Consider the following 20,578-nt stretch of genomic DNA (forward strand, 5'->3'; position numbering starts at 1 on the left):
GGGTTGGTGTTTGAACCATCTTAGGACTATAATTGCCTCAATTGTGATCTAGGGAATTGGTGGATGCCATTCTAGTTTTATAAAGGTTACATCACTTTTTGGCAACATATTAATCACCCTTTCTTATTACATCACTTGTTGTTAATGACCTGTTCGACTTGAGCTTGTTTAGGGGCAACGCCCTTGTTTTGTTGCCTTTCTTTTATGCCACCTACTGACTATTTGTATAAAGGGCCAACACCCTTGTTTTGCTGCTTATTTTAATAAAAAACATGTTAGAATAATTAATCAAGCAAATTCGTATATCCATATGAGGATGTATCTGTGACGGACTATTATATATTTTTTGAATAAAAGGCATGAGGCCTAAACTTTTTATTAAAATGACAAAGTATTATACATAGATCAACAAAATGGAGGGGAGAGTAGACCTTCATAGACTACCATTACCAATGCTAACTAATATCAGATCTTGGAAATTTACATACAAATCTCCAATAGAAAAATAGAACGTATCTCAAAAGCATCAATGACCATAAAAGCAGCCATAGATTATACCACATTTCATAATGCAAGCAAAATAGATGATGAGCTCATTCTGGTGGGAAACAATCCCATAGATAATTATTAACATACCAATAACTTATAACTTCGACTACTAGATTCTACTTTTCCTACATTAGCATTCAACATCTCTTTAATTTTTTTATAAACATCGAAACAATCTAGGGCCATGAGTGCTAGTAAGGACATTCGTGGCTCTTGCCCTCTACTATAGTAGGTTCTTAGAGTGGTTGTTAGTACCAACCAATTTCCTTTTAGTATCATCTAATGAACATCTTCTATAAGTACAAAAGGTTTATTTCTATTCAAAATAAAATCATACCATTATGATAAGATTACAACAACATTTAGATAATATCGCTAGTGTAATCTTATCACAGAGCTTTAAATTTTCAAGTTTTCATTATCATAAATAATTAATATCAAATTCAAATATAAATTACAACTTTAATTTCTTTATTACTACCTCATAATAATTAAAATCTACGCCACCTCTATACAAACCCTAGAAATGTAATTTTATATTTACCCACCTTTTTTCTTCCGAATATGAATAATTATTTTTTAATAAATGATAAAATACAAACTTATTCATAAAAAAAATTCTACATCACACCAATTTGAAAATAAACCTATTAATCGATTTTTAACAATCCAAATTATTTGAAAATTTTGAATTATATAAATTTATTATATTTTTATACTTCCACTAACAAATATTCAGCCCACTTTAGGAAAGTCCTTTCCCTTTCATATTCCATGCCTCGTTCCCTTTCATACTCCCTCCCTCGTTACCTTTCATACGATACCCAATAAATGTAAAAGGGAGGAGATTTACAATTTTATTCCATTATAATATATTTATTTCATAACTATGCTTTTGTATTCCTAATTTTATGCTATATAGGGGAGTGCAATAGTACAATATAAAATAAGCCAAACATAATTATGGTCAAATAGTAGGCATATCTTTTCAGAGAACTCAAAATTTGTCTATATGTACTTTACTAAAATATGTATTAAATTTTATTCCTTTTTATTAATTTTTAAAAAGTTTTTAATATATTAATATAAATAAAAGACTAAAAAAAATTTGTGAAAGAACAAAGCTAAAGCTAGCATCAATACCAATCTTTAAATATGGTAAATTATCCATCTCATTCTTTGAAATATATACTCATAAAGTCTATCTCCTTTTAGTTTATAATTATAACTTAAAAAATTGATAATTTATAATTTTGCCAACAATTAAGCCAACACATCAAACAACTTTGAAGTTACATCAATGTGAATAATAATGAAATATGCCTAAGATTTTTTTTGTATATAGGTAGACCATTGGACAATAATTGATGCTTACTTTGACATGTCTAAATACACCATAAAAGTGTGGCATAAATTATTAGATTTAAAGCAATGTAAGTGATCTTAAGTCCAACATGTGGGCATGGCATTGATGATTCAATTTTATGAAAATGAGTTCTTACTTTAGTTTATTCCAAAATTTGTTGATTTTTAAAAGAAACCAATGTAAGAATATATTCCATGTGTCTTTGGAATGAGTTTTATATAAAAAGTCTTCAGAGGGAGGGGCATAGGAAATAGTGATAAACTTTTATTTATGGGAGCTCATTATTTTAAAGCCTGTCAACTTTCTCCTTTTTTCTAATGCATTCCCATGTGGTGCGGTTCCTAGTTCTTATTCTTTCATCATTATCATTACCAAGGGAAAAAGGGACTTATCAAACTTAGATGATGTTGTCACAAAATTATTGTGATGCATAACAAAGTGGGTTTTGCATTGATTAATGCATTTATGGAAATGGATATCTAAATTTTGATTTGACTTTATTTTTACAAGGGGGACATTTTGATAATGAGTGATTTGAACATGAAACCAATTCAATGGTCAAGATAAATCATGTGATTTAAGAAAATTATATTGATATAAATTTGTAAATTAAAAATTTTATGAAGTTTTAGTGGAGTATTTTGAAATTCAATAAAATATTAAGTGATATAATCTAGTATTGGCACATCGTGATGGTTGGGTTGTGGTGTTGTTCTTGTCATTAAGGTTCAAACTCTATTGAGGTGCCATTTTAAAATGTTCCATTGGAGACGGGGTCTCTCATTTGTGACCTCATCGAAGGTCAAAAGCATTTACCTCTCTTTAAAAAAATAAATAAAGTATTAAATGGTTTTTGGTTTATTTATAAAGCCGAATAGTTTCAAAGAATTTATCAAAGATCAAGTTTTGTCAAGTGAATTTTTTTACGATATTTTAATCTTTGAACAATTTAATATGTATTGCCAATCATCTACATATATTCTCTCTTACGAGCACAATCATAAGACTAATTGTAGCCCATTTCAAACAACCACACTAGAACCCACCTCCATACTAGAAACCAACTAGATGACCAAAAGAGTTAACATAGAATTTCACATTTGATATTTTTTTAGATTTAAACTTAAGTACCCACAATGAAAAATCAATATTTTAAACACATAAACTTAACTCTAACGACTTTAATAAAAAGAATACCCTTTAATCCTTAATGCTTAACTAAAAAATTATCCATTTATACACTTATAATTCATATTTCCAATACCACTAAATTATTGAACTAATTCATAATATTTTTCTTCAACAAGTTAAAAAAAAAATCAACTTGAACAATATAATGCATTTTTAATTGAGAGTGATGTTAAGTGGGGGGCAACAAATTTGTAGGATTTCTATCTCCCCAATGAGGATTGAACAAGTTAGTTGAATATTTACCCTGTCCAACGACCTTTACTATTTGTTAGTTGCTTGGGATTAAAGAAATAGTACAGAAAACTTTGTCCTTACATCATTTGATGTATCACTTGTGGAAGGGGCATCTTATATGTAACTTTCACAACAAAATAAGTATGCCAATTTTTTTTAATGATTATTTCCATGCACGGTTATTTTAGTATAATTGGTCTATGACTATGCATATAAGAGCTCTAATATTTCATATTATCTTTGCTTATAAAAAAAGTTGTCTTCTCCACATTATAAGCCATTCCAATCGGGTATTTTTAGTTTAATTTGGGGAAAGGGTTATAATAGTTTTATTATATCATATATTTAGTTGGAAAGGTATTGTATATATGTTTAATATATATGATGGAATAAAATTAAACAATGGATTAAGATATATTAGCTAATGAATATGTTTGTTAATTAATATTTAGTTTATTAATGAATTTAAATGATTTATAAAAATGTTTGAGATTAATTCTTGTTAAATATACAATTGATAAATAAAAAAAACAGAGTCAAGATCACATTTGAGATTAAATTGAATAAATAAATATCTCTTAAATTTGCTCTCTTAATTTAAAAAGAATCATATGTCCAATACCACAATATACTAAATCTAACATTATAAAATATTCATCTTCTATTGAAAAGAAAAATGAAAAATGTAAGTGGGGTGTCATAAAAGTATCTAAAAGCACAATCTTGATGCAACCATTAAGGAAATTCACTTTTATTTTCTCTATTAAGATATTGGTGAATATTTTAATAATTTGCAACCACTTTGGTAATGCAAGAGTCAATGTAGTTGAGTATAATTGTTGAGTTTGATATTCAATTTTTTTCTATTGTTTATTAATTTTTATCTGTTTTTCAATTGGATAAATATATATATATATTTTAATAAAAATAAAGTACATTATTCACAAAAAAAGGGTTGGGGTGTTACAAGTGTGGTTGTTGTTGCACCAAAAGATCGACCTTTTAATGCTTGATACAACCACTAGACTTATAGAATCCATAGGTGGCGGCTAAGCCATGTCGCAAACCCGAGCGCTGCATTGCACAACACAAGGAGACCAAGGGAACACACCTTGCAACAATCCCCCTGACTCCCAAAGTGCAAGCAAGGGGTTTGAACCTATGACCAAGCTCTGATACCACTTGTTACAAGTGTGGTTGTCGTTGCACCAAAAGATTGATCTTTTAATGCCTGATATAACCACTAGACTTATAGAATCTATAGGAGGCAATTAAGTCATGTCACAAACGCGAGCATTGTGCTGCACAACACAAGGAGACCAAGGGTGCACACCTTACAACAAGGGGAATCCATGGTCATCCCTTAGGAGTCAAACAGGTAGTGCCTGAATAATAAAAAAACACGATAACATAGGTTAAGCCTAGAGAGCATAAACCATAAAACAATTGATTAAGCAGCCAAAGAAATGGCTGAAGGTGGTGGACCTCTGTCATCCTTAGGACCCCATACAACAGTGGGGTTAGAGTTATCATCGAGAAGGGACCACCCATCTTTACTAACAACCTCCTCTTTTTCCTTATCCTAATCCGTTCAAGAGGGTGAAATTGCCAAAGCTAAACATGGAAAGCCTTTGGAAGAATCAAGCCATCCACTATCACCACTAGAAGTTGGACAACCATTGCTACCACCAAAACTCGGCCACCCATTGGCACCACCATCGGTTGGGTTTGCACTCCCCAAGCCCCACTTGGAGGTAAAACTCCTACATGGTAGAGAGGTAGAGCTTTGCCTGTTGAAAGAATCCACCACCAAATTGGCATTGGAGACCTTGAGACTATAGGTTTTGAGAAAGGAGACCAAAGGAGTTACGTCAACATTGATGACCATGGGGCGAAGACCACTCATGTGAGGCTGAGGGACCAACATAGGTGCCAACAAAAGAATTTGGAAGCACTCTAACAAATGTACAAGGGGCATTTCCCCAATGATCCAAAAGGGTTTGAAGGTGGGCCACCTCCAATGCAACCTTGTTGGCTTGATCTTGAATTTGTAGCATAACATTATTACATATGTAAACTTTAGTAAAAAGAAAGACATGAATATAAATAGAGCTATGAGAAAACAAAAAAACATTTTTATATTTTAAAATCATGAAGAGGATTTCCACTTTGAAAGCATGCCAAATTTGGACAAATTTGAAAGGGAGGCGAGGCAAATCCTCCAAAAGGGCCATATTCCAAGAAAAAGGCTTTGGCTGGAAAGGAAAAAAAAATCATGAATCCAATTCCATAACTTCTAAGAACGATGACAAAAACAAAAGAGGTAAATGAAAGTTTCAAGACAACCACATAAAAGGAAAGACAAATTTGGGATACCCATATGCCTCATACAAGAACCTGGAGCCAAGCCTTGGAAAAGAAAAAACCAAGAAAAATGAGTTAGTTTGGGTTTGAGGATAGAAAACCAAAAATTGTGGAATTTGTTACTCCAAATGATATGAGAGGACTGTAGATGCCATCAAAGATTCAATATTGGCACAATAGGAAGTTGCAAAGAGAGCAAACTGTATCCCATTCAGGGTTTGTCACTGCAAATGATGGTATTGGGAAAGTAATGCCAATATTTTCACCAAGGTTTCATATAATATATACCCATCTTGTGTAACATATTCAAAGGTAGAGAAGATACAATAGAGTCAAATGTCTGTCGATTTGGCCAGCTAAGTTGGAATTGGGTTTGCATATCTTCCCATGAACGAAGAATCATAGTAGCTCTAGAAAAATTCCCAATGAGTATATATACCACACTTATGAAAGAACATAACACAAAATCCAAGCACCTAGGCTAGGGGGAGCCCCTAAATATAAATGAGCCAAGACCACCAAATATTATGCTAATTGAATGAGAGACCATATCTAAAACTAGATCTATCCCACCAAAGCCAAAGTTTGATAGCCTCCCAAGCATGCCAAATACTTTTGGCAGCAAAAGTACCCGTTATCTTAACAAAATCCTTCATAGTGAGAAGGGTTTGAAAGACAATCCCCTTCTAAGAAGGTCTATTGGCAAGGAACCCTAAAGAAATGTAATGCTGGTGAAGGGTTTTCTAGGCTTGATTTCTAGAGATGACCTGCATGATCCATTTGACACATAAGGAAAGCCCTTGCTTTTGAGTAGAAAGAAGCTAAGTTTGTCAGGCTCTTGTTGGAGGCAACAAAAATCTTAGGCCACTATGTGACGACCATGGTGATTAGTTAAGAAGACAATATGAAATCTTTGGGAAGCTTCTCAAGCTTACTATGATAATCTTTAGAGGCCACCCAACAAGAAGAGTAGTAAACATGAGTGGTTGCCAAAATCTTCATGCAAATCTAAAACTTCTTGACTAAAGAAAGTGGTTTGGTGATCCAGAAAGCCAAATTGTTCTCTATACAAACAAGGACTACATTCCAAATATTCTTAGGAGATCCCTAGAAGGCAAAAGGAATTCCTAGAAATCAAAATATTTCAACATGATCTATCCAGTTCCACCCATACTAGAGGATCTAGTGGGGGATTGAGAGGAAGGATTATCGATAAAACATGGTTTTTGTGCTATTGAATTGCTAACTTAGAGGCTAAACAAAAAGTGTCAAGGCATTGGAGACCCTCCCAAACATTGTGTTCATCTTTAATGAGGGTGAGAAAAGAATCATCCACAAAGTGGCTATTGACAAGTTGAGAAGGTGAGTCAGGTAGAGCAATTCCCCTAACTCACCCTGTGGAAATGCAATTCTAGAGAAGGATTTTTTAGGCTTCATTGCTAGAGATGGCCCATATGATCCATTTGACACATAAGGAAAGAACTTTCTTCTAAGTAGAAAGAAGCCCAAGTCTACTAGACTCTCATGGGAGGCAACAAAACTCCCAGACCACTCTATGAAAGCCATGGTGATCAATTAAGAAGCTTATCAAGCTTACCGTGGGAATATTTGGAGGGAGCCCAACAAGAAGAGTAGTAAACATTAGTGGCTACCAAAATATTTAAGCAAATATGAAACTTTATGACTAAAGAGAATGGTTTGGTGATCAAGTAAGATAACATCTTCTCTATTCTAGTTAGGACTTCATTCCAAAGATCCTTGGAAGGAAAAATGAATTCCCAAAAATTAAAATATTTCACCATGATCTATCCACTTCTACCCATACTGGAGCACATAATGGGGGGATGGAAGGAAGGATTGCCAATAATATTGGGTTTTGTGCCATTGAATTGTTGACCTAAAGCCTAAACAAAAAGTGTCAATGCATTGGAGAGCCTCTTGAACATTGTGTTCATCTTCAATGAGGGTGAGAAAATAATCATCAACAAAGTGGCCATTGACAAGATGAGAAGGTGACTCGGGTAGAGAAATATGATGAATACTAAGAGGGGGGGGGGGGTGAATTAGTATGCCAAAAAACACTGCACTGAAACAGTTTAAAGATAAACTAGTAAAATAGTATAACAGACAGATCGATTATCACACATGCAAACCAAAATGCAAATAAAGCATTCACCCATAAAAGCAATACAACCATAACACAAGATATTTGACGTGGAAACCCAAATGGGAAAAACCACGGTGAGATGGAACTCACAAGTCACTATCTGCAGAATAGAAACCAGACCGGTTAAGGTCAGACCAGTTAAGGTCTTATAATGTTCTTCACTAGAACAGATCCTGTTAGGAATTTCAATCACTATTAGGAGATAAGTCCGATCAAGGACTACCTTGCTAGAGGATTTTAGATTCAATGAGGTGAACCACCTTGTTAGAGGATTTTACAAAAGGCTTTTGGGCCTACCCGGTTAAGGGCTACAGACTTGTCAAAGATGTGAGTAATCAACAAGTGTTTGATCTATCTAATAACACAAACTGCTCGATTAGCTCCTTGATAGCTCATTCTTAATGCACTCCTGCATTACTTCAGTCTTCTACACATTCATATTCTTTCCAACTCCTCAACCTCCTTAAACCCTAGCCGCAACATCGACTATCGCAACAACAATAATAATCACCTAAAACCCTAGACATGATGTCCTTATAAAGGAAACTGATTTCATGTCGGTCCAATGGGATTGCATTACAATTTCCTAGGTTCAATGAACCTGGACATACTAGGTAGTATGTCACAAAAAGCATCGCTATAGTGTCGGCACCGTCAAACAATTGGTGGATTGGTAACTCATCACAAAGTATTACCAGTTCATACAAAATACCGGTTGCCAGTTTATCAAGAATGAAGACTGGTAGAAATGTGTTAGGCCACTTTAATCCCTCGTATCGCTTGGTATCCACGAACCACTTGGGGTCAACATGCCACTTTAGACCAGTAAACACATTCTACAAAATATCAATAGTCTAAGACTATAATACAACATACCTACAACATACCGGTTGGAACAAATACCGGTTGTGCTCTAACTCATACATATAAAGAGGATCTTAATGAAAGTGTGTGTCCATCAATGACAATCACAACATGAACATCAAGAATGCCAACAATCTCCCCCTTTGGCATTGATGGCAACACTTAGGAAAATAAAATTTTGACATCTAAGTGTTTTACAACAAAAACATGCCATTAGCAAAATTGCTCCCCCTAAGCATATACACTATCCCTTAATCCACACAATGTATAGCAATTTTGCATGCAGAGCATAAACATTGAGATATCAGAGCATATAGCATAATTTTAAGTACCATAAACTTCTCCTACTAGATACTTCTCCCCTATACTTCACAAAAATAGAATACTTCTCCCCCTTTGCCAACAATGACAAAGTACCCCTAAACAATCCTGTTTCCATTTGATATATATAAATAATTAAAAGTTTATGACAATAAGGAATAGTACTTGTCAAAAACAGATTTATAGTCTTGTAAGAATTGCTTCATTGATAGAGACCAGGACTCAAGTAGGGAGGTGGCCACTTCTTTCTCGGTTTGCATCTGGGAGACCTGTTCTTCCATGGCATCAACTGTGCTCATCTCCTATGTAACTGTCAAGGCATCCAGGTTCAGATAACACTTCTAAAGAATTTGCAGATGTGGAAGGAAAATCAGTTGTAGCTCCTGCAAATCTCTAGACCGTGTGCTAATCTCTTGCTCCATTTTGGCTGATTGGATATGAAACTGGTGAACAGTTTGCCCATAAGTTGCAAAGGAATCATAAGGTGGCTTGAATGTGCTCAAGTAAGACTGTAAGTCTGTTTGAAGCTTTTGCTTCTGAGCTAGCACACAATCATAGAATAGATGGGGTTGGCAGATTTTGCTAAGTAGCAGATTTGCCTCATCTAAAGCATCCCTTATATCCTTTTGGTCTTTTTGCAGTTCAGACCAGAGTTCATTCAACTTCTTTACCAGAGCAATGTTAAGAGATTTTTGATGCTCTTTCTTGACACTTGCCCTAGCTGCTTCTTCCAGGCTATGCACCTAATCATCCACTACTGTGCATAGTAGCTTAAGCTTTGCTAGTGATGATTCAGTGTTGGGAAGATTTGTACTGGGTATCAAACCGGTAAGTGTGTCCACAACCGCTTGAATTATTTCTTGCTCCTTCTTCCTTCGAATGATTTCAAGGTGCTCTTGAGCAACCTTGATGCTCTGCATTAGCTCCGATTCACTTGCAGACTGGAGATCTATAGGACTGGAGAGGTCAGCCAGTTTGGCTTGATTCCCGGTTGCCTTCGGAGTCTCCATCTGGGTGCTCTTCGCTGCTTATCCTGCCTCTTCCATTTTCTTCTTCTCTGCTTCTCTCCTCTTCTCTGTTTCCTTGTCCACCTCAGCCTTTTTCTTTTCTGCTTCCTTCTTCTTCTTGTGTTCCTTATCTTCTTTTTCCTTCTTCTTTTCATCTTCTAGCTTCTTCTTCTCCTCTTCATTCTTCTTCTTCTTTTCCTCTTCATCCTTTTTCTTTTTCTCTTCTTCCTTCTGCTTCTTCTTCTCCTCTTCATCTTTCTTCTTCTTTTCCTCTTCAGCTTTCTTCTTCTTTTCCTCTTCATCCTTTATCTTCTTTTCCTCTTTAGCTTTCTTCTTCTTTTCCTCTTCATCCTTTCTCTTTTTCTCTTCTTCCTTCTTCTTCTGCTTCTCTTCTTCATCCTTCTTCCTCTTTCCTCTACTCAGCCTCTTTCTTTGCCGCTTCTTGACTGTCCTCAACTTTCTTCTCCTATTTAGCCTGTTGCTCTTGACCTATTGCCTCAGATGGTATCTCCTGGGTAACATCTTCTTCGTCCAGGGCATCGACATCAATAGTGTCGATCGGTTCATCAACCAGATTTCCTTCATCATCAAATGCTTTATCCGGTTTGGCTATAGTCGGTTCTTTCTCAGCTTGCCAGTTGGCTTCAGCCAATCGATGCATCTTCAGAGGGTCTAAGGCACAATTGTGTGTATCCTTGAGCACTTCCTTACCTTTTCCTTCTAGTAACATGAGTCTTCTTCTTCTCATGAAGAAAAGACCTTTGTATTTGTTCATTACATTGAACAGTTCCGAATTTGATATATCAGGAAAGTGTTGAGAAATTTTTTTTTCTCTCATTTCCTGTTCCCTCTCTATGGCAATGGGCCATTTATTGTCTAAGGACTTATACAAAGAATCTAGTGTTTCAAATCTAATTTTTGAAGGGGACCAGTCATTAATACATAAATATTGAATTATTTCTTTTTCCACCGCCTCCTTCTCATCATCATTAAAGTCATCAAAGTAATAAATTAAATCATTCAATACTTTTCTCCTAATGTTTTTGATAGTTCTTTGACAATGTGTCAAAGGTTTGTAGGAGGAGATATCTATATTTATCGGTGCTGATGATGTCGGTTCATTCTTGGTCTTCTTCTTCGCTTGATGAGTTTTGTTTGGCTTTTCCTCGGACACAGTTTCCTCTGAGTTTGGAGAGGTGTTCCTTGTCTTCCTCTTTCTCTGGAACACTTTATCCGGTGCAGCTTCTGGTTTCTTCTTAGATGGTGACCGCTTGGTTACTTTGGGAGTTGTAGTAGTAACCAGTGCGGATGCTGCAGGCACTGCCTTTCTCTTTTACTGTTGGTGGTTCCTCAGCCGGTGCTATCCTCTCTAGGTAGGTTCCGGTTCTCTTCACCTTAGGATCAAGTGGTGAGGCAATAAGGGTAGAGGCATACCCTTCTAGCATGTCATACATCACCTCATAGCCCATTGGCTCCACTTCTTCCATTCTAGGCTCAACAGCCTCCATTATGCATTTGTTTACTTGGATGATGAAACAGATGTCATCTTTATATTTCTTGATGATATCACTTGAGATCCTCATCCTTTGGCTCATTTTTCATTTGAACTCATCAAAATACTTGTTTAGAACTTTAGGATAAGTGGTTCCTACTACTTGCAAACTTTCCTTTATCTGTTTGGTAACCGGTTGGTCCGCAGACCACTGAATGTCTCCCACTCCTGGGAAGTATCCTTGAAAGTAAAAGAACAACACAACCAATAGTTGTCCAAACTTGAACCTCAGTGCATTATTTTGTTTGATTGATTTCAGGTTCAATAGGAGTTGCCTCTGCATACGGTGCACAGATCGAATGATGCATCCTCCTTTTGAGTGAGCCGTTGAGTAAGTTCCCTCAAGGTGTATTCCCCCATATCTCTTTCCAAGTGGTTAAAATTATAGAAAGGTAGGATTTGATACCAATTGATGAATACTAAGAGGGCGGGGGGGGAGGAGCGTGGGGTGAATTAGTATGCCAAAAAACACTGCACTGAAACACTTAAACAGTCTAAAGATAAATCGGTAAAATAATTTAACAAACAGACCGGTTATCACACATGCAAACCAAAATGCAAATAAAGAATTCACCCATAAAAGCAATACAACCATAACACAAGATATTTGACATGGAAACCCAAATGGGAAAAACCACGGTGAGATGGAACTCACAAGTCACTATCTGCAAAATAGAAACCAAACTGGTTAAGGTCAGACCGGTTAAGGTCTTATAATGTTCTTCACCAGAACAGATCCTATTAGGAATCTCAATCACTGTTAGGAGATAAGTCTGATCAAGGACTACCTTGCTAGAGGGTTTTAGATTCATAGAGGTGAACCACCTTGTTAGAGGATTTTACAAAAGGCTTTTGGGCCTACCCGGTTAAGGGCTACAGACTTGTCAAAGATGTGAGTAGTCAACAAATGTTTGATCTATCTAATAGCACAAACTGCTCGGTTAGATCCTTGATAGCTCGTTCTTAATGCACTCCTGCATTACTTCAGTCTTCTACACATTCATATTCTTTCCAACTCCTCAACCTCCTTAAACCCTAGCCGCAACATCGACTATCACAACAACAATAATAATCACCAAAAACCCTAGACATGATGTCCTTATAAAGGAAACTGATTTCATGTCAGTCCAATGGGATTGCATTATAATTTCCTAGGTTCAATGAACTTGGACATACTAGGTAGTACGTCACAAAAAGCATCACTACAGTGTCGGCACCATCAAACAATCTGTGGATTGGTAACTCATCACAGAGTATTACCGGTTCATACAAAATACCGGTTGTCAGTTTATCAAGAATGAAGACTGGTAGAAATGTGTTATGCCGCTTTAATCCCTCGTACTGCTTGGTATCCACAAATTGCTTGGGGTCAACATGTTGCTTTAGACCAGTAAACACATTCTGCAAAACATCAATAGTTTAAAGACTATAATACAACATACCTACACCATACCGGTTAGAACAAATACCGGTTGTGCTCTAACTCATACATATAAAGAGGATCTTAATGCAAGTGTGTGTCCATCAATGACAATCACAACATGAACATCAATAATGCCAACAAAATAACCCTAATCACCTAGTGGAAATATCTTTGGCAAGCAAATATCCAAATCCCTCAATGACCAACACATACAAGGAAGGAGCCAAAGGGAAATTGGTGTAGTCATGACAAGAGAGTCCTTAAAGAGAATAGTCTATATCGTGCAACAAATGAAACACAACACAAACAATTCAATGTGATGGAGGCAATGCAGAAAACAAGCTTCACTATATCAAGAATTCAAGTACAACTGGATGGCAACATTTAAGATTACAAGATTCAACACACTAGCTTGATTATAACTGTAGCTAGGAATTCAGAAATCATCACAAGCAAGTAAAAACTAATCTAGCTCAATCAGAAAAGCTCAAATGCAATGATCTATCCTAAACACACTCAATAAAGACATGAAAAGCAAAACATTCAAAACAAAAAACTAAGCAAACCAAATGTAGATCTGAATGCTTCCTTCATGCGGCTCCATTGTCCTTCTTTCTTCTCCAAATAGCCTTTGTTTGTGAATCTCACCTTCAAGTGCATACACATGAGATGAAAGCAAGTAGATAAGATAGTGGTGCAAGAGTACTCGAAGCATGATTGATTCGATAACCTCATTAGCTGGGATTGAAGAAATTCATCCGATTTATAGACAAATTGGAGAAAAGATCAAATTAGCATGAAATGGATATTAGAAGCAATTGATCTCAAAAATGGCACAATTGAGTGGAAAGAAGAAGGTTATGACACCTTCTATGTCATGAATTATGACATATTGCCAATGCAAAGGCTAGAGAACTAGAACCTTACGACATCTTTCTATGCCAAGAGTATGATGCATGAGAAATTCATGCTTCCACCGAAGCACAAAAATAGGGAGAAACTAGAGAGAAACTAATTAGGTGGAAATTAAATTTGACAATTTAGAAAATAGGTGGAAATTAGGAATTAGAAATGATGAAAAATAGGAAATTAGAAAATTAGAAATGATGGAAATTAGAAAATTAGGTAAATTAATTAATAATCTGTCATTTATTAATTAATTCACAAAAAGAGGAATAATTAGCCAATTAAATGAACATTTAATTGTGATAAGAAGACTTAGGATAAATAAATAAATTATTTAACCTAGAGGGAGAAATGACAAATTAGGTTAAATGAATTAGAAGTACAAGAACGACAATTAGGTCTTGATTGAAGGATCGATTGATGTCGATTTGATCATGATTTTGAATTGATAAATGACCAATGTGATAAATGATTTGATTGACAAATGTGCCAATTGACAAGGAACAATGACTAATTGATCCAAATTGACATGATTGAGAGGACGATGATGATTGATGACAAATTGATCACAAAATGACAAAATTGACAAGAGGATAAGGATCGATGACAAAATAGATTGCAAAACGACAAGATTGAAAATGACCACGATCGATGACAAATCGATCGCAAAATGACAAGATCAAACATGACAACGATCGATGACAAATAGATCATAAAATGACAAGATTGAAAATGATAAGGATTGATGACAAATCGATCGCCAGATGATAAGATTGAAAAGAGGACAAAACCCTAATTAGGATTGTCGATGTCCAAAATGATGACAAATAAGTATGCACATTGATGTGACAGGATAAGTTTGACCAAAATCACGATTGAAGATTGTTGTTGACAAGACCAAATTCAAAAGTGAGATGATTGAAGAATGCAGAAGAATGACTCGATGCTCGCAAATGATAAAGACCAAGTGCGAATCATAGGAGAAATGTTAATGCGATGCAAAAACCTAAAATAAGGCAATGCGCAAATGTTAAAGTATGACTTCCGCAAGCATTGACCATTTTTAGGTGTCTACAATAACATGCTCAAATACGGTATCTGGGCTCAAGAAAGAATGCGAGCCAATTCAGAATCTCCTAACCTTTAGATTGATCTTCTATATTCCATATGCTTGCTAAAAACTGTGTCTAGCTTCTTGATTACATTGATTTATGTGATATTCATAGCTCAAGGATGATCCATGTTGGCCCAAGATGGAACAATTACTAATAAAGATGTAACATGTAAAACAAGGTTGGCCTTCACCAAAGGAATCACTTTGGAAAATACATAGAAAGAGCTGTGGACCCAAAAGAAGGTCGACCACTAGCCAAGGAATGTTGGAAGTAAGGAAATTAGGCTCCGCAAGCTATGGAAATGACCCGCAAGATTTTCCATTAGAAAATAGGTCTAGGTGGTTCAGATGCTTTGAGCTAGAAAAAATTTCCCATATTTCAGAAGTGATAACTTACTGAAAAAAGATCCAAATGTCTTGTGGACCTAGGATAAGGTAGATGAAAATGTCTACAAATAAAACCTAGCTCCACAAGATCTGGTGTGCAAATGCAGATAAACACGTATGGACCCAAAATAAAGGTTATCCATGAAACAAGGAACATTGGGAATAAAAAATTCAAGCTTTGCAAGCTACGGGAAAAAATTGCAAGAATCACCAATAGCAAATAGGTCTAGGCGACTCTGATACCTAGAAAAGAAAAATACCCCATATTTTGGAAGCGATAACTTGCTCCAAAAAGATCCAAATGTCCCTTGGACCAAGGATAAGACTGATGAACATGTTCATGAACCAAATCCATCTTCACAACATCCGGTGAGGAAACAGAATGAAAAGCTAGAAGAAATACTAAAACTGCAAAATAGGAAATAAACTAAAAGGAAAATATTTTTAGTTGATGCAAGATTGCCAAGAACTAAGGATGCTCTTGCATCACCTAATTTGTCTAGGGTGGGAGAGAATATATTGGTTGCGATAGCCTCATGACATGACAAAGATTAATGGTGGTCACCTCATATGACCATTGATGGCATATGACCAACTTTCTGCCATAAATCTAGAGAAAACAAGTTTTGAATATCCAAGCAATTGAGAGGGGGTGGGGGTCAAATCATTTGACAACTTAAATCAATTTCTTCTATTCCTTTGTACATTTGGAGTAACCAACAAAATTAATTAAGACAAACATAGCATGAAAAACATAAACATATAACAGATCACACAATGAGCACCGAATATGATGTGGAAAACCAAAGAAGCGAAAAACCATGGAGAATGTTAGTTCTCAATATAAAAATACCAGTTAAGGTGTTTTTTATATAAGAGTGGCTCACTACTAGAAAGATCACTGCAGGAGGGCTCATTGCCGAAGAAAGAGAGAAAGAAAGAAAGAATACACCATTGTATCACAATCTGCAAAATCAGACTACTTCTGGTGCCTCAATACCAACAATCAAATCTTTCCTTTTCCATCTCGCATATCTTCAATAACAATGCCACACTTTTTTTCCACACTAACTCATCCAGATAATCCTCATATATATATTATCTCTGGAGAGCATAATCTTCTAAGTTGGCCAAGACAAAGATCTAAAACAGGTCAACACTAATCATTTTGGTGGTGGGAAGGAATGAGAAGTAGACCATACCACAATACACATCATCGATTAGATCAACATGTTACATCCATTATAAATTATGGACCCAAACCATGAGTCACATGCTACATCAATACCATTACTCATCCTCAAATTCCAAACTTAATCTAGACCCAAAAATTATTTCCCAATAAAAAATAAAAATGGAACCAAGATACATATGAATACAATTTATTATTGTCTTATCCAAAAAACATAGAAATCTGGATTACCATTAACTTAATTAATCCATGTTGAATTTCAACTAAGACACACCATCTGAAGCACCAAGGATTACAGGAACACATCTTATAGATCACCAACAGTGAAACTATGTGCTGACATTAATGACAATCATTATGATAACATCAATGACAACTAATCACAATAGACAACATCACATTTAAAACAATCTTTCCCTTTGTCATTGATGGTAACATCCATCAACAGCAAACACAAAAATCTCTCTACACAATTTTTTATCCAATCATTAACTTAGCATCTATTTGAATCACTCCCCCTTTGACATCAAGGACAAAGGTGCACATAACTCCCCCTATGAAACTTACTCATACTCCCCCTAAGAGGAAACACCCAAGCATTAGTTTAGATAAAAATATGCAAGTTGTTCACTAGACCAATGCCCATCCAAATGTACATCAGTTCAAACAAAGAAGGGGCAATACTCCTAACTTCTGCCAAAGACACTCAAAAGCATCCTTACACAAAGCCTTCGTGAAGATATCTACAATTTTCTCTTTTGTAGGTACATACTCAAGCTTTAGTTCATTATCTAACACATTTTTCCTCAAGAAGTGATATTGAATACATATATGCTTTGTTCTGGTATGTTTTACTAGATACTTAAAAATGTTGATTGCACTAGTGGTATCACACATATTAGAGATGTGTTTATTGAATGATACACCAATATCCTTAAAAATCTACATCCATAGAATTTGTGTGCAACATGAGGATGTTGCAATATATTCTACTTCAGCTATAGATAAATAAATTGAATCCTACTTCTTACTTAACCAAGAAACTAATTAGGAGCCAAGAAAGAATGCTTGGTTGGTTCCCAAATCAACAGATCCTAAATCCTAGAGAAATAGCCACTGACTCATAAACAAATCTAGAACTGGGTTTGGCCAATGAACAAGATCTAGCAAAAAGGTTGTAATCTTTTTCTCTTTAGGCTTTGCAGGACCTAAGTGGGCACCCCTATTGCAATGTTTTACAATATTTTTAACTTTATATGAAAAGACATTGTAGTGTATAGAAGATCCTTTCAATGAAAATATACCAAGGAAAAGTATGATATAGTACAAATTCTAGCTTGAACCCTAGCTTGTATCACTTTGCTTGCATTGAAATCTGATTCTAATCTATTCTACTCCTAATGTAGAAAAACAAAAAAATGAAATATAAAAGGTGAAATAAGAAAGTGAAAAGGATCATAAAACTTAGAAAACTATGACCAGTGCCTGTTGAAGGGGAATACAAAGTCAAATAACAGGCCTAAAGACAAACTATATCATAGTATCAACATAAAAATCCAAGACTAAACATTCAAGACTTGCTTAAAATTCTTAGACTTAGAATGTATTCACAACTTCCTCACAATACATCTCACACAATGATTATAGTATTCAAGACATAATTTAATTTATTTTACTTGAAATGAAACCTATCAAGACATACACATTCTCCATTAGAGAACACAAGTTGAACATGTCATTAACATAATGAATCATGTTCGCAATATGGAGGAATTGATTATGTGTTGCATTAATGTTTTATCATTGATATCAACACTAGCTGTTTTGGTTGGTTATCGACATACATGTTTTGGTTACCAGTATAAGATATTGTGTTACCAGTAAGGGTTTAAGGTTTAACCGACAAAACTTTCATTGAGAATATTTGACAGGATGCATAAGTGGTGTTGTTGCAGCTTCTAGATGGAATCCAGGATACAGAAGGTGATCCTTGATCATGCCTCGACTATTTAGAGACATCGCTTTGGTGTGGTGGACCCAGATTAGGTTTGGTACCTATCTAGGTTATGGACCGGTATCATGTTAACGTGTTCTCTACACGTTACCAAGATGATTTATGGCTTAGTTATTGTTTTTTTGGTCTAAAGTCGACATGACATATCATTGTAATATGGATATATGTAATGATCTTATTGTAATATCTTTTAGGTGGTCGACCTAATTGGTTTAGGCCTTAGGGATTGTATAAATTGATGTAAGATCTCATTGTAGATCATGGGAATGGGTATATGTGTGTCATGGTCATGGAATGTAATATCATATGTGAAGGAGATTTGGTCGATCATAGGTGATCGAATTGGGTTTAAGTCAAGGTTGAAGGCCTTTGGTATTGAGCTTAATCGAGACTGTAATCAGGAATGGTAGATGCTATCTTTGGAAGTTTAGTCTTCTAGATTATTGTCCAATTATCTTGGGGTGGTTATAACCTCTCTATAGTTAGTGAGGCTCTTTTGTAATGAGTAGTACGCTCTAGGTAGTGTATCAACTTGCATGTGTAGGCCCTTTATTGTATCACATACTTTCTATAGAAGTATCATCTGATTGTGGGTAGGCTTCCCACCGTGGTTTTTCTATTTACCGGGTTTTCCACGTACAAATCATGGTGTTATGTGGTATGGTTGCATTGAGTTAATTCTTTGTTTCATTCTTAAGTTTGATTGCTTACTAGTATTTATTTATGCTATTCCGGTATTCAATATTTATGTGCTCCAATTAAAGGTTATAAAGTGCTTTGATTAATATAATTTGTTGACAACTGATTCACCCCCCCTTCAGTTGTCCACTAGTTATCCTAATAATTGGTATCAAATATTTGGTCCTCTTTTGTAGAATCTTAACCGCTTGAGGTAGATCCTATGGCAGCTAATACTTCAAATCCACTGGCAACTATTTTCAGAAGAGAAATCCCTAAGCTTGATGGAACAAATTATGGGATATGGAAAATACGAATGGAGACTCATCTTAGATGTCTTGGCAAGGATATTTGGGAGATCACTGAGAAAGGATATACACCTTATGATCCAACATCTGGCAATCCTGCTCCTGCAAACCTAGACAAGAATATTGAAAATGATTGCAGAGCTAGAGAAGCCCTCTTGTGTGCACTTACTGATAAAAAAATAACGAGATTGATTGATAAATCATTGGAAAAGGTTATGTGGGATAAATTGAAAACTTTGAATGAAGGTGATCCTACTATCAAAATTGCTAAACTTGATGGTTGTCGGGTAAGGTATGAGAACTTGAAGATGGAAGATAATGAAAGAATTGCTACATTTATGGAAAGAGTAAATGAGATTGTCATGGGAATTTAGTGTTGTGGAGGATTTCTGAGTGAAGATGAAATAGTTTCCAAAGTCTTGAGAGCCCTTCCACTGACTTACAAGATGAAGGCAATTGCAATTAATGGACTGAGAACAATGGCAAACACTTCAGTTAGCAGAGACATTCTGATTGGAAAATTATCTTCTTTTGAGCTTGAAGAATTTGGACCTTTTGGAGCTGCAAAGTCTGAACCTTCTTTTCATGCATCATCATCTACTGGCAAAAGTGATTGGAAAGCCTTATATGCAAAGGAATTGGAAGATATGAGAAAGAGGATGAAGAATTTGAGAAACTTGAAGCCTTATTTGCTACAAGAGTACCTAAAGGATCGACAAGAAGTAAGTATGAAGAAAAATCACCTTTTAAATGTTTTGCATGTAATAAGATTGGTAATTTTGCATCTAGGTGTCCTGAAAGGAATGCAAGATTTGAAGAAGAGTTGAAAAATCATTTAAGCCTAATCAGAACAGATATAGGTTCAATAAAAGTAAACAATGCTACATAGCGGATGAGGAAGGAGTAAGTGATGACTGTGAGGATGAAATGACAACACACTC

The sequence above is a fragment of the Cryptomeria japonica genome, chromosome 11 (genome assembly GCF_030272615.1).
Source record: "Cryptomeria japonica chromosome 11, Sugi_1.0, whole genome shotgun sequence".
Lineage (NCBI taxonomy): Eukaryota > Viridiplantae > Streptophyta > Pinopsida > Cupressales > Cupressaceae > Cryptomeria > Cryptomeria japonica.